Below are 14,990 nucleotides of genomic sequence, written 5' to 3'. Positions count from 1 at the left end.
CCCCAACCCAGATAACTCATTTTGGATCAACCATGTTGGTTTTTTGTAGGATCCAAGGGCCAAAATGATACAGACAGAAGAATGCAACAGCCTGGGGAGTTTGGCTGTAGCTTAGGCTGCACCTTTTCACATCACTGCAAGGAAAGGTGAGGCTCATGTGCAGGTGGATTAACTAGAATTCCCACACCGTGGGATGAATGGCTGCAGTTCCCAAAGCAACACTGCCATGTCCAGCAACTGCTCCCCACTCCCTCCACAGCAAGGGGAAAACAAGATGTGCCCCAAGCCCAGCATCTCGTGCCCATCTCTGGGGCAGAGAAGCCAGTGCATCACGGCCCTCAGCTCTTGATCCCATGTCTAAACTAAGCAGAGAAATGGAAACCTTTTCAATATACTGCAGAAAAGGACATGCAGGATGGAGGATGCACAATAAGGAAGCACAGAATTCCTGGGCAGTTCAGCCCCTGGGGCAGCTGGCACCAGCCTCTGGACATGACTGGCTAGGAGTGGTCTCACTGGGAGGACTGGGGCTAAACAGAGGAGGTGCCCCACCTTCTGTGGGCAGGCAGAACCTGGCCCTGGCTTTGTACCAGGATTTTGGCAAGGGGTGCAGTGGGAAGCCCCGAAGATGTAGCATTTTGTCTGTGCCAGAAATCTCCAGCTGCAGAGTACTGAACACAAACTTTGTATATCCTGAAAACAGCAAAGATAAGTGATTTTTTGGGTTTGTTACGTGTTTTAAACGGAGTGAGAGCCCTCAGCTATTCCAGCACATTCCCTTTGCAGGTTCATTAATGAGACCTATGGGAATTGGATTGGGTTCTTTTTCACTGTTATTTGGACGGTGAGAAAATAAAATGGCAGAAAGGAGATGCTATTTTCAAACTGTTTTTTTTTCTGTTTTGCAGCTGAAATGTTTACCAGGTTTCTGTCATTAAGTCCAGATATTTGGGGTATATATTAGAAATGTGCAGGGACTAGCCTAGATTTTTGTGTGTGGTTAATTTTACTGAGATCCCTGCAATAAATTATTTACATTGCGTTTTAAAACACTCTTTTTATGGCATGAAAATAGTATTTCATGCTATAAAAATAATGTTTCAGTCCATGTGGTCATGATACAGTATAGTACTTTTATTTTGTTCAGACTGCTTTGTAAGCATTAGTGACATGAATGTTAGGGTACACTTGTGAATTAGGCAGCACATCCCAGTTACAGTGACATGAAAAATGTGTCTGCTTCCCAAATGTCTTTGCACCAATATCACTATTTTGATTGGCGGGGGGAGTGGGGAATAATTTTCGCCATGGTGATAAAAGCCCTGCAACCCCCAAACCTGTTTGTAGTTAAACCAAAAATGAAAGTAGCATATCTGTGTCTGACTGCATCCCAAATATTGGTATCAGGATCCCCTGACTCAAATGGCATAGGCCAGGTCTTGGTTTCCAGCCTGTTACATCAATATTGATGTAGCTAATGCCTGACAGATGTCGTGGTGAAATCATAGATCCATTGAAGTCACTGGCAAAACTCCCATTCATTCAGATGGTCCCAAGGCTTTGCTCAGCACAATTTAGGCTCTGTGTGTGATACCCAAAGCACAGGTCATCCTCAGTTACAACATGGCTGTTTCCCCAACCCAGGAACAAGACGGGCAGAAAGCGGCACTGTGCACAGTGCCAGGATGTGCTCCTGTAACTGGTATCCTCAGGCAGCTGCACATGATGGGCAAATCCAGGGAGGACAATGGCCACTGAAACACTTCTGCCCACTACTTCTCTTCTGTCATCCCGCAACATCTGTGTAACACCTACAGAAGTCACTGGGGTCGGCAAGTAAAGCTTTAGCTGGTTTTGAGGCAATTTAGTACTGCACTAACTTTCAGCTTCCTACTGGCTGCCTACCAGATGCTTGCAGACTGGAGACCTGGAAACCTTGACCTTGTGGCATTTCACCCATGACATGAGCCAGGGCATTCAGTGCACAGCCTCTGGGAATCACAGGAAACTAACATTGCAGTCATACTCCCTGAGCCAGGGAACAGGTACAGATGCCCACGGACTGCTTACATTGCCACATTTTTCCATGCTTTTGAGCTGTGTGTGCCTCTGTGTCCTGTGTGTGGTTATGCCAACAGAAATGACCTGGCTGCAGAGCCACAGCTGCAGCTCTATCCTGTGATCAGGCACAAGGAAAGCTGTTCCATATTTCCCTTAGGGGATAAAAAAAGTCTGGATGTTTTTTTGGTGGCCCTCCTTTCAGCAGTTTGCACACCATAAATAGCATGCTTACTGCTCCCTGGGAATCCATGGAAGATGTTGATTCCTCAGCTGAGTGCTGTTTAAAAAGAAATAGGATCCACCTCTGTGTGGGCTGAGCTGCTGAGAACCATGCTCCTGTGCTCTGGCTGGGCTTTGAGATGCAGTGGTGCTTTTGATACCCAGTTTGTTTAAAACCAGGCAGGGTATCTCTGCCATACACGGTGGTGAAGGGAAATCAGAACCCACTGCACCCATAGGGATAACTTCTTTCATTGATAAATTAAACCAGCTGGCACTATAGAAATGGAAAAGATGACACATCTGTTTTCTGCAGAGGCAAAAGCTGATGCTGGAATTTCCCATCCTCGCACCACCTCTTATCTCCCATCTCAGTTATTTCAGAGTGCTGCAATGGGAAAGTTCAGCAAAGAGAAGAGAAGGCAGCATGTCCAGCCCTGCCATGTATGAAGAAAACTCCTTACCGGTGGAAGCATCAGCTGAAGAGTGAAAGGGATGGATCACCATGGCAGTATGGTCAGGATCACTTAATGAGATGGGCACAACCCCAAAACTGTGCATTTCAATGTAGGCAAACACTAGGACTTGCATCCAGAAGCAGAATACAAACAACAGTCCTATTACTGCAGGGAACACCCACATCTAGAGAGGATTGATGAGAAAGATAAATGTGTCTAACAGTTCAAGAAGGTTGTGGATAAGGTGAGGACAAATCCAAGAAAGGCCATGGAACAAAATGACTAAGTACTGGAAAATGTGGCTTGAAGCGACAGACTAGAGAAGACACTCCATCTGTTTAGCCTAACAAAGACAAAGTTGAGAGGATGACTTGATCACAGCCTCTAAGTACTGACATGGGGAACAGAAATGTGATAATAGAAGGCTTTTCAATCTAGCTGACGCAACTATAATATGATCCAACTGGAAGTTGGAAGCCAGACAAATTTTGACTACAAATAAGGTGCAGATGTTTAACAGTGAGGGTAATTAACCAGTGGAACTAATTACCAAGGACTGTGGGGACTATCACCAGCAACTTTAAATCAGGATTAGATTTCCTCCCCCTCCCCCTGCCAGAGATGTGCTCTAGTTCATTTAGGAATGAATTCAGAGATGTCCTTCAGTGCATGTATTACTCAGGAGCTTGGGTGAGATTATCAAGCCAGCTTTCTCTGCCTTTGGAATACCCCTGTGATTCACAGGCCCTTGAAGTACATAGACACCATGCAGAAAACTTGCAGCACTTGCCCAAATTGACTCATGACACTTCATTTCATATCCTGGGCTGTTAAGTAGTAAGGGGACAAATTGGTAAGAGTGGGAGGAGAAGGGCGTGGGCGACAGGATCACAGATCCCTTCCATGCAAGCCTGTGCATTATCTCGATGATTCAGTTACTTCTTTAAAGACATTAAAAGAATAAAAGAATTAAGATGGCAAATGCAATTTTCTGCCCTCCTAAAAGCATTGCAGAAAAAATGAGCTTTCAGGAAAGATACTGATAAAGTGTGCTATGTGTTCCTCTTGCTGTTCTGTGCTGAATTTGGCCAGGACAAGAAGCATCCCAAAATCAGAATAGGAAGAAACGACCCCTGTCTGTAGTGAAATCATCCTGGGGAGCAGCAGTGAGCCAAGGCATGGCTCCTGGCCCGCCAGTGACAGACCATGAAACTGCCTCCATCTGTTGCAAGGTCCATGCGGACATTCCATCGAAGAAAACAACCAGCCCAGCATCAGCGATGCTCGGGTGCAGCAGCCAAAAGTGAAGCACAGTGTCTGGCTTGGGAGCCTGTGATGGATGGAGATGAATGCCTGGGCTGGACCTGCACAGCCCGTGGTGAAACCCCTGTGTGCTCCAGCTCGGGGCAGATGGAGGGGAGGCCAACAAGAAACACAGGGTATAGACAGCCTCTCCCCAGCCATGAAATGTGTAAAATCAAGGAAAGATTGGAGGTGTTTGGAGTTTTAGCCATGAAATGCGTAAAGTCAAGAAAAGGTTGGAGGTGTTTGGAGTTTTGCTGCAGGCGCAATTTTCCATCCCAACATGGCAGCAGGGCGCAACTACAGCTGGGGGACAGAGGCACCGGGAGAGGCTCTTAACTTGCAAGAGTCATCCTGTCCCAGGTTGGCCCTAATGGTCTTTTATAACCTTACAAAGCCTTCTAGAACCTTCTGGAACCTTTCAGAACCTGCCAGGGCCTTCTAGGACGTTCTCCAGCTGTGCTGACTTTGACCAGAGTCGTGGCAGGAATGCGGGAGCAGAGCGGAGGCGGGGAACACCCCGCTGCCCCTGCGGTCCCGTCCCTCACATCCGTGGGTCCCGCAGGGCCTGGACATGGCCAGTGCCGGGGGCAGGCAGGGCTGGGGGGAGGAGGCTCCTCAGCTGCCTCTCGCACCTGCCGGCGCTCGCAACTGCAATTAGTTGCACCCGGTCGAAGCCAAATTGAGGCCCCTTTCAAACGGCAACTCTGTGCGTTTTGTTTCCAAAGGGAAGTTCATCTTTTATGTGCATGCAAAATGGATAAAACCCGAGGAACCTTTTTTTTTATCCCGCCCCCCCTCCTCCCTTCTCTCAGTCAGGCAGGAATTTGTTTAAAAACACCGGCTGCTGAGGCAGGGAGATGCAGTGGGTTGAGGTCTGCAGCGATCCTTTTGTGGCATGGGAAAGGTTGGCTTTTTCCAAAGAGCAGGCTCGGCGTGTGGCCTGGTGACGGGATCCCCGGTGTGGGTGGGCAAGCTGGGCCTTCTGCCCCATTTGGAAAACCTGTATCCTTCACTCTTGTCAAAGAGATGATGGAGAAAGGGGGGGTGGGTGAAATTCTGATGTGCCCTGGGGGCACCGAAAGCCCCTCTGGGAATCTGCACAGCTAGGAACTGATGGACACCAGGCAGCCTTTCCCTTGCCCTCCATCTCCTCCCTCCTCCCACGCTGATTTTCCTGCATCCACATCCTGCTCCGCGCAGGTGTGGGTCCCCCTTCCCGCGGTGTCCCCGAGCGGGGATGGGTTCCTGGGGAGGCAGAGCCCCCCTGGTGACGGTGGGGAGGTGGTGGCTCCGCGGTGTGCGGGGGACACGGCAGCCACCGCATTAAGAGGATTTACAAAGGAGATAAGGCACAGCGCTGAGCTTCCCTCGGTAATCGTGCCGCGCACAATTCGGGGCCGTGCGGGGAATTTCGGCGCAGCTGACAGGTACACAGCGCTGATCCAATTGTCCTTACAGCCGCTATTAGCCAAAAATAAGGGGCAACTGGTATTACAAATGATTTCTGGGTAAATGCTGAGCTCCGGCGCTGAATGATCTCTCAGCAATAATCCACACATAATCCTCAATAGACTCTGCTTTAAAGGCAGCTCCATTTTGAGCAGGCCTCAATAATGCATGGATGTCCTGATTCAGAAAATAAAGGAGAGGAGGGAACAGGAAAGACACTCTTGTTTTACAGAACTTTTTTTTGGGTTGAAAAGAATTAGGGAAGTGTGTGATCATGTACGTATTATTTATTAAGAGAAGATAACCTGCCTGGTAATAATTTCTTTGGGAGAATAATTTTAACTACAATGACTGCATTATGACTGTTTCAGGCAGGTCTGATATATCTAGAAAATAAACAAATGAACAAAAATCTCCTGTTATGACTCAGTTAATGATGTTTATTCCTCAGAACACTCTTGGTTACTTAATGTGAGGGAATGAGTGTGCTGATAGTTAACACCTTGTCTCTTCTCTGCACTTCCTGATGTGAAAGGTTGCCTGGTCCAGTGGCATTTATGCAGCCCCACTAGCAGGGCACCTGAGAGCTCTGCAGTGTTTGGTGTGTTCAGTGGCCTCATCACAGCCCCATGAAGTGAAGCAGGAAAATGTGCTCCTCCCAGAGGCACAAATCCCAGAGAGGAGCAGGTGATTCTTCCCAAAACCATCTACTCATTTTGGGTGCCTGATACTGGCATGGATTTTCAGAACCTCTTAGCACCCACTCCAGCACTCATGTTTGGCTATTTATCTTCTTTGAAGAGTGCTCTTCCTACACCAACTTGATTGCCAGAGAGTGGGCACAGTAGAGTTTGAGTCTGCAGAATTACTCTGTGAGTAATCCTTGGGTAATCCCGGGAGGCTTTACCTGGTTGACTAAGGACTTTTAGCATTTTACCAAACCATTGGATATATCCTCTACAAATATTTTTGGCCACTGCTTCCACTAGGACTTTCAAGGGGACTGGAATAGGTTTTGTAATCTCTGGTAAACTTTAGTTAACATCCATAGGACATTTTCACCAATAGGCTCAGCTCTTGGCTATACAATAGAAAAATGTTGGAAACCGTATTTGTTCATCATGAATAATATTTTCCTAGCTACCTGCTACAGAGGGGAAAGGAGGCCCTGCCAAATGCCACAGGAAATAAAAATTCCCTGCTAGCAAATTCTGAAAAAGCAAACAACATTTTCATTGTTTGTTTACTCATTTGTTCCTTAAAAGAGGCAAAGGAATCTGTGAATCAGAAGAATTTCCATCTCAAAAAACTGCTTTGGCTTGTAATTTAAGATTAAGCGGTTGAATTTCATGCAGCCCTGCTTAAAATCCACTACCCCACACCCCGTCACCATTAGCATAAAAAACCCCCCACCCCCCATAAAAAACAGTCCTGCCACCACCTCCTCCAGCATCTCTATGGTCTACTATAAGTAAGTAAAAAAATGTCCAATCAGCTGGGAGGTCACAAAATGCACTTAATAAAGATGTTGTCTGCGTGCCTGCTGGATTTTCCCCCTCGCAGCGCTCGCAGCCTATCCGGCAGTTTCCATTCCGATGCAGTGCCAGGGCTGGGCTGACTTCAATCAGGCTGTACAAATCAGCAGAGCAGAAATGCCTCCTTCCCTCCATCACCTGAAGCCAATGCTGATTCATCTTTTCAGGCCTATTCCTCCTGCCCTTTCTCTGAATCTGCCGATCGCTGAATCTTTTTTTTTTTTTCCTTTTTTCTTTTCTTCCTCCCTTCCCCTCTGGAGTGTCCCGGCGCTAAATGCAACACGCTTGGTTTTGAGATCTGACTGAAAGGGAATATGGAAATGAATTGGCTCGGGCTGCTCTCAGCCTTTTCCACGTGCCTGTGCTGTGTAAGAGGTGCCGTGCAATTGCCTTTCCTTTGTGGTTCCCCACCAGCCACCTGTCTCCTCGCACACGCTGCCGCGGCTGCTCTCAGCCCGGGCTCTGGAGATGGATGTCCCCTTCCTCTCCCTATTGTGCAAGAGGGAGGGCAGCTGGCAGGGCTGTCCTCCTAGGGGCTGGAACTGCCCTGTTTGACTCAGAACAGGCCAGATTTAGTGAATTCTCTAGCTTGTGGTAAATAGCGTGTGACTGGTGCTTTGGCAAGGGCTGCAGAGGGATGTACAGTACATGTTGAAATGGTTATTTGTTCTGGCTATTGGAAGGAGAGCCCAGCTGAAATAAGAGAGAAGCTAGGGGATGTGCCTCTTCCATGAGAGGGTGGTACTGGGACCCTTGCAAGTTGGGGTATAACCTCGCTTCATGAGCATGCTCCATCCCAAACACGCTGTCCCATGGTGCTGTGGCTTTTCCAACTCCATGAGAAAGACATTGCTGGGCAGAAAGAACCCCTAATCTCCATGTCCTGCAAGGGGGAAGAACAAGATCTTACTGCCAGACAGAAGGGCAATGTCAGGCAGGCCAGGAGCACCTACACAACAGGGGAATGTCTCAGACACCACTCTGGGTCTCTAGAAGCACCTCAGCACTTTCTGGGGGACAGTGGGCTCTTCTGAAGGGTGGATGGTACAAAACTTACCCTGACTCAATCCCTTGATGGAAGCGAAAATCTGAGCTCTAATTGTCAGGAGGACATTGGTCATTTGTGCTGGTTGTTTTCTGCTTGGAAGCATTTCAAGAAGTGGCTTTTGGAGTCCTGAATAAGGACTTCCTGTGCCCAGAAGAAGCTGGTCTAATTTTCCCACCTGTAATAAGTTGGTCTTTAAAAAGATATTGTCTCTGCACACAGACTTTGTACTACCTATGTCCTTTGACCAATGCAGTCACCACAAAACTACTTTGAGGCTGCTGTGGCATTCAGCAGCAGATCAGTGGCAGTCTGCAACTGCTCAAAACCAGGAATAAGAATTTTCAGGTAGAGACATGCTCACCTATGGCATCAGCCCTTGTGTCCCCATCTCAGCAGACTGATGGTATGAGCACCACTAGGGGCTGGTGAGCTGTTTGTATTTTCAGGGTCTTGGGGTGACTCAGACCCTGGCAGCAGACTCTGGGTCTGGTGCCCATTTTTCTCTTCCATCTTTGCACTGCCTCTTGCCCAAGGAGTCATGGCCTACAAGAAGGACCACTTCTTATTATCAGTACAATAGCCATAAATGAAAGAGCATGCACACTTGTAATGTGGAATCACTTACAGAGAAAACATGATCTCAGGTACACTGGATATCAAAATCAAATGAGACACTTTCCTCTTAGTTTTATCACAATTTTTCCTGGAACCACTGCTACATGCATTCTGGAAATTTACATGATGAAGGATTTTGTCATGATATCTAATTCTAATCTGGAGTGATTTACTGTTAAGTTGAAAATCAAGCCTGTACATATCCCCCTCCAAGTGGTTTCTGTGACAGTTTCTATTAACCATAAAAATGTCACTTGCTAGGAAGTATCAGCCTTCTTATGGGCTTTGCAATCATCACTACCAGATGCACACTTACTGAATGGAATAAATAGTCATCTTGTACAATTAGCCTAGGATTCAGGACATGTCTGGCTATCTCTCTTGGCTCCAAAGTGAAGTTTTCACAAGGAAACCCATATACCAGGAGATGAGATCTATGTGGATTCTCTGGACTTCTTGAGAACTTGACATGTTATAAAGCCTTAAGGATAAAATTAACAGTTTTGGTGCATATCCTGTGGTTTTGGTCTGTGTAAGGCAACTTAAATACCCATCTTACTTCATTCTGGTCCAGTAAAAAAAAAAAAAATTATGTTTATTCTGTCACTTATAATGTGTTTTGAAATACTCTTCTGGCTCTGTGGTGTTTCCTGCTGTTGCACAATCACAGTAAAATGTGTAGTGTGGAGCTGCACTGTAACCACTTTGTCCCCATCTACCCTTCAAGGAAATGACACACAGAGCCCTTCTTGAGCCCAGGGCTGTGGATGGGGGCTGCTGCCCGTGGGATGTGTTAGCAGTGTTGAGACACAGATTTATGTTACTCTGGTCCTCAGGTATGAGCTGAAACGAGAGTCTGGGTTTGTGTCATGTCCTGCCAGAGCTCTGAGCCGCTGCACTCAAGGTCTCTGCTGTTGGTGAGGAGCTCAAGAAATCAGTCTGAGTACAGAAAGTGACACTTAATGATTTCTCGCATTTTAAGCCATATTATGAGCAGAAGCCATAAAGGAAGTTGTAACTTTGACCTTCATTGCTGTGTTTGCACCTGAGGATTGAAGTCCAGGGGGCTGCAGAGCTGAAGTGGTGGATCTGAACTGCATGAGACACATTACCCCTGCAGCAGCAGAAGCAAGAAGCCTGTTTACATCTGTCTAAAAGAACAAAGTCATATTCTCCACTTCTATGCATCATTCTGACTACTGAGGTCAGTGAACTTTGACTTGTGTGTCAGGGAAAAAAGTTCACTGTGTAGGAGTTTGCAGCTGGCACAATGAACAGAGGGAAATATCAGCCACCTGTACAGAGCACTTGGATCCCTTGATGAAGTGAACTTGCAGTGCCTGGATAGATCTGAAAGAGTAAGGGGAGAAAGAAAGCATTTGGTCACATTTCAAGAGCAAGGACTCTGTATTTGAAAGTAGAAGCTCTGAGAGGGACATGTTCTATGACTTCAAAAAAAAACATCTGATCATACAAGGAGCACCATCGGTGCAGGGAGCTGAGTGTTGAGCATCATGCAAACAGCAGCTCCTGTACTGTGCTGGGCAGGGCTCATGAGAGAAGAGACAGTAAGCAATGAAGGGGTTTTAGTTCCTTCTCCCCTCTTTGTCTGCTTTGCAAAGGTTGTTGTGAAAGTGGAAAGGGTTTAAAAATGTCTGGAAGAACAATTTGCAACTTGTCAAACCTGCTCTAGAAGGAGACTATGAACAAGGTCATCTTATCAAACTTCAGGAAAAGAAATCTTGAAGTATGACAACTTCAGCACAGGCAGAGGCAGCTAGTCTGATGTTAGAAGGCTCTTTGTCTTTTATCTACCAAATACCAAATATTCCAGAACAAAAAGCTCCTGTGCATCCCTTTCCCATGGAATTTATAAAGATTTATAAATTAAAGTTAGATTTACAGAATATTATACAGCATATATTTCTAAATGCTGTTGTCAGAGGGAAAAGTGCCTGTGGTCTGTTTGTGACTGCAGAACCCGTGATGAATACCTAGAATGTTCCTCTCCTGGAAACGCTGTTAATTGTTTTTTCACATGATGAGATTGGTTTGAAGCAATTTCGCTGTCCCTTGAAGTCTTGTGAAAACAGAAAACAGAATATATTAGTACAGGAAAAGATGATGCTCACAGTTGTCTAAGAACTAAAAAGCCATGTGTATTCTTTAAAGTCTGTGGGATGAGGCTGCTTTCTTCACTGCAGTGTTAACACATGCACCTTGGAGACTCTCATCTCAGCCAGCATCTGAACATGCTCTTGCATTTCATCCGATGGTTCAGGAGCAAAAGCACCAGCTCATATTCAGCAACATGTAGCTCCAAAATCAATGCCAGCTAAGTATTTTCATTGCTAACAAATTAAACATTTTCACAGCTATTATTTGGACTAAAACTTGATAAATAGAACAGAAGGACTCTGATGAAGCTAAATTCTCCAACCTGTGAACATTCTTCTGACTGGGACAGATGAGAGAAAAGAAAAAAGTAGATTGTGCATGTTTTCATCCCTACTCTCTGTGCTCTCCGTGACGTGGCCCTTGAATGGATGACTGTCACGAGAGAAAAACTGTCTTGGTGGGAACTTTATATTGAAAGATCCAATTCAAAAAGTGTGATTTGCAGGCCAAATTGAAGGAATTATTTGTGTTTCCAAATTTCAGTTCAGTGAAAGTTTGGGAATTAGTTGGGGCAGTGATTTTTCCACACTTCAGAATAATAGCAGGAACACGTACACATGATGTGTACAAAGGCACTCCCTGAAAAAAATGAGATTGAGCTGATATATTGGAAAGGTGCCAGACTGATGTAAATGGGAAATCAAAGACATTCATCTTCAGAGGAGGTATGTCAAAGGTGCTGGCAGCCAAAGCTTCTCCACAGAGTGGAAAACTTATTGGCCAAGTTTTGTTTTAGTGTTTGTGAGGAGAGATTTGGTACCCACAGGATCATCCCAGCTCACTTCATAACTGAAGCTTTACCATTATCATGTATGAGATTTCCCCATAGCAAATAAAGTATTGAAATTGGAATAAAGTATTGAAATTGCAGTGGAGACAATACATGAATTTTAACTATGTCATAAACCCTATTTTAGATAGTCATAATAAAAAAAATGTTTGAGACCCAAATAAGCTGAAGATTTTGTCTTTTAAAAAAAAATCCCAAGCAACCCAAACCTGCTCAGTCTCCACTTCTAAAAAAGCCTGTACAAACAGACTTAGCATTGACTTTACATTGTCTGATCTATGCTCAGGCCACAGGAGCACGTAGAGAGAACTAGGAGTTTGCTGGCAAGCCAGACCACAGCTTTTCCCATGGCAGCTCCTGGAAGGGGGTCCTTGTCTGAAGATCCCCACTCATGTCCCATTCACTTTATGGATGTCCTCAGGATCTTGTCTGAGCACATCTGAGTGCTTGTGCAGCACCTGACGCAAACAGGACCCTGTCCCACTCCATTTATCAAGTGATAAATAAGATGATAATACTATAATTGAAGTCGCTCACACAGACACTAATCACCTCGTGAGTCAGTACAACACAGACCTGCAAGGTGGAAGACTGCACTAAGCTAATGCAGAGATTTCCATCTTGCCCATTACTTTCTGCACGCTAAATATATTCTGATTCTACCAATGCTGAAGTTTTAAGGTGAGATTTTCTCTGCTTGGGCTAAACCCAAATGCCACAGAATTTTGTAATGCCAGAACAAAACCATTCAGCCACTTTTGAGTTATGTGACACCGAAAGACAAGGTATTAATAATGTTGCTATTAACTGCTGAATCAAGACTCACAGATAGCACTTATTTTTTAATTTATTGAGGAAGGAATAGCAGTACTGGGAGAGGTGGGAGATAGGAAACTTCGGAGAGTTTATGCCCTCCAGTGAGCAACACCTGATCCAGAAATCAGGCTCTAGCAGTGTACAGTGCAGAGCAAGTATGCCTGAATTAATGCCTAGGACCTGGCTGATGCATACCTCACAGCTAATCTGGTTACGCGGGGTTTATTTCGCAGTCGGAAGTTCTCCTGCTGGAGGAGAGTCCTGCTGGGGTTTTCTGAGCACGCGGCAGAATTAATGAATGAGCGAATGCAGCTTGCCAGCCTAGATTTAAATTGCTTACTAGATCAAAATCTGTTCATTTTCTCTGTCCTTATTTCCAGCCTCTGTGTCTTTTATTTATTAATTTATTTGAGGAAACAGATAAAGAGCGCAGAATGTGCCTGCAGACGCCATCAAAGCAGCAAATGCAGATAAAGGGCTGTTTTGCAGGCTGGCCTGAGCCCTGGCACCGGGCTTTGAGCCGCGGTCCAGGGCAGGGAGGTCCCTGGCAGGGGCTGCTCGGTGGCTGGTGCTGCCTGTGGGGCTGGGGCTGCGAGGAGCTGTGGCTACACAGCCCCCAGCCCTTACAGCCCTGAGCCTCTCACCGGGCCCCAGCGACCCTTTGCTACAGCCCCTGGGAGGAGAACAGCATTAAAGCAGAGAAGCCCTGCTTTGAAAAAGCAAGACATAAACCCGGGCTGCTTTGCAGGAAGGGTCACGTTTTTTCTGTCTTTCAGATCCACGTTGCCTTTGGTATTAGCCAGTTGTCGGGTTTTAATGGGGGCTCGCTAACAGGATATCTGGAATATTTGGATTTATTTGGCCACTGGGCAGACCTCCAGCCTGCCGTTTTGACTGCGGCGTTCGTATTTTAATAGGAGTTTTAAGAAGGCTTAGCTAGGGGTATTTAAGGTAGTCCCTGAGTTTTCATGCAGACTTTTCAGCTCCGACGGAAAACACAGCGCCAAGGAGATGCGGCGGCAGGTTTTTACGAAGCAGAGGGATCTATAATCGTGCCACTGTCACTGCCCTCCCAAAGACCCTTTCAGAAGAGCGAAGGTCCCCTCGCACCGTCACGGCTCCTCTCGCATCCCGGACTCTGGAGTCCTTAACTCCGCGCCAGCCGCGCTGCGCGGGGCCGGGATGCGGGCAGCGCTCCGCGGCAGGAGCGGGGCGCCGGCGAGGGAGGGATGCTCGCCCCATCGCTCCCTCCCCAGCCCCTGCTCCGCCAGGCCGGGCATCTCCCTCCGAGCCCCGGCGCTGGATGTGCTCCAGGGAGCCGGCTTTGGCTGCTCCGAGAAGCCTGAGACGCCTCCCCGGACTCCGCTCTCCGGAGCGAAGGGGAAAGGAGACAAATGTCGCTCATTCAAGGTGAAGGGCAGTGCTGGCATGATGGAAAAGCAGCTTGTGCTCTCTGCCAAAGACTGGAGACCTTCCTGAAGATTCACTGCTCTCCGGTTTTCTTTATGCTCTTATTTTAGAGCTTATGGAAAGAAGAGGCTGATAATCAAGAGAGAGATTCTGCCAATATATCCAGGTATCCTGAGCTGCACTGCTCCTGCTCTTCCTCACTTTCCTCTCCCTGTGCTGCCAACACAGGCTGAGCAGGGATGGATTGCTCTGCTGCCTGGTGCAGTGCAGTGTGCAGGCATCTGCTACTGCAATATTGACCAGGTCTGCTTTCCTCAGCTAGAGACTGCACTGAGAATTACCTCCAGGTCTCCGGAGATGCAAGCCCAGTGTGCAAAGCACTCTGCCTGCTGCTGATTTAACCCTGCCCGTTTGGATCCCAGCCCCTGAGGATGATGAGGCACTTTTCCTCCATACCATCCCAAAAGGAGCTGAAGAACTTCAGAAATGAAACTCTGCTTTGAAGGTGTCCCAGTGGTCACCTCACTTCTCTGGGAGGCAGTTTGGCAACTGAAAGCCAAGCCGGGGAGCAGAGCCAAGCTCCCCAAAAATAGTCTGGAAGAAACTAAAGCAAGGTTGAAGATTTAAAAAGGATCCTCAGAGCCCAGCACATCAGTTGTTCTGATGGAGGCTTTTTCAAGTCTCCCCTGTTGGCGTGAGGCCCTATACAGCAAAAAAACTGCAAACAGCTGTTTCTTTCCTTTCTCTCCTGCTTCTCCCATGGGGCAGGTGGAGGGGAACACACCGTGAAGAAGGGAAGCTCAAGGCCTCACCATCAGCTTGAGCTGCTCTGCTCAGTGTGCCCACACCCACACACCTCTCCAACAGCAACCAGCTACCCCAGAGAAGGTGTGATCTTGACACATTGCATGGATCCATGCAGAAGGATGGCAACACGAGGGTGAATATCAAAGCCTGGGAATATATCAAGTTTGAGTAAAGGCTTGCCTGCGTGATGAAATGTTCATGGAGTGGCACACTGATGACGGAGGAAAGATGCAAAAGGCAGCCCATCATAACTTTGTGCTACCAAGCATCCTGGAAATGCTAATTAAAACGAGTGGAGG

The 14,990-nt window shown here is 46.9% G+C and overlaps 1 long non-coding RNA gene across 3 annotated transcripts in view; it reads right to left on the bottom strand.

Moving 5' to 3' along the window:
- The window catches only part of LOC110483237 (uncharacterized), a 61,632-nt gene that overhangs the window by 37,449 nt on the left and 9,193 nt on the right, over nt 1–14,990 (bottom strand). The window contains exons 2-3 of one of the 3 annotated variants that reach the window (XR_002467536.3): nt 10,685–10,770; nt 5,247–10,040 (exon numbers count right to left, since the gene is read on the bottom strand). The exons of the other annotated variants lie outside the window; for them this stretch is intronic. This is a non-coding gene — a long non-coding RNA (uncharacterized LOC110483237). Of the gene's footprint in view, nt 1–5,246; nt 10,041–10,684; nt 10,771–14,990 lie in introns of those variants that run through there. 3 annotated transcript variants of the gene reach the window in all.

The sequence above is a fragment of the Lonchura striata genome, chromosome 1, assembly GCF_050655825.1.
Source record: "Lonchura striata isolate lonStrDom1 chromosome 1, ASM5065582v1, whole genome shotgun sequence".
Taxonomy (NCBI): Eukaryota; Metazoa; Chordata; class Aves; order Passeriformes; family Estrildidae; genus Lonchura; species Lonchura striata.
The sequence above is the reverse complement of the archived record's forward strand: the minus strand, read 5'-3'. Positions and strand labels throughout refer to the sequence as shown.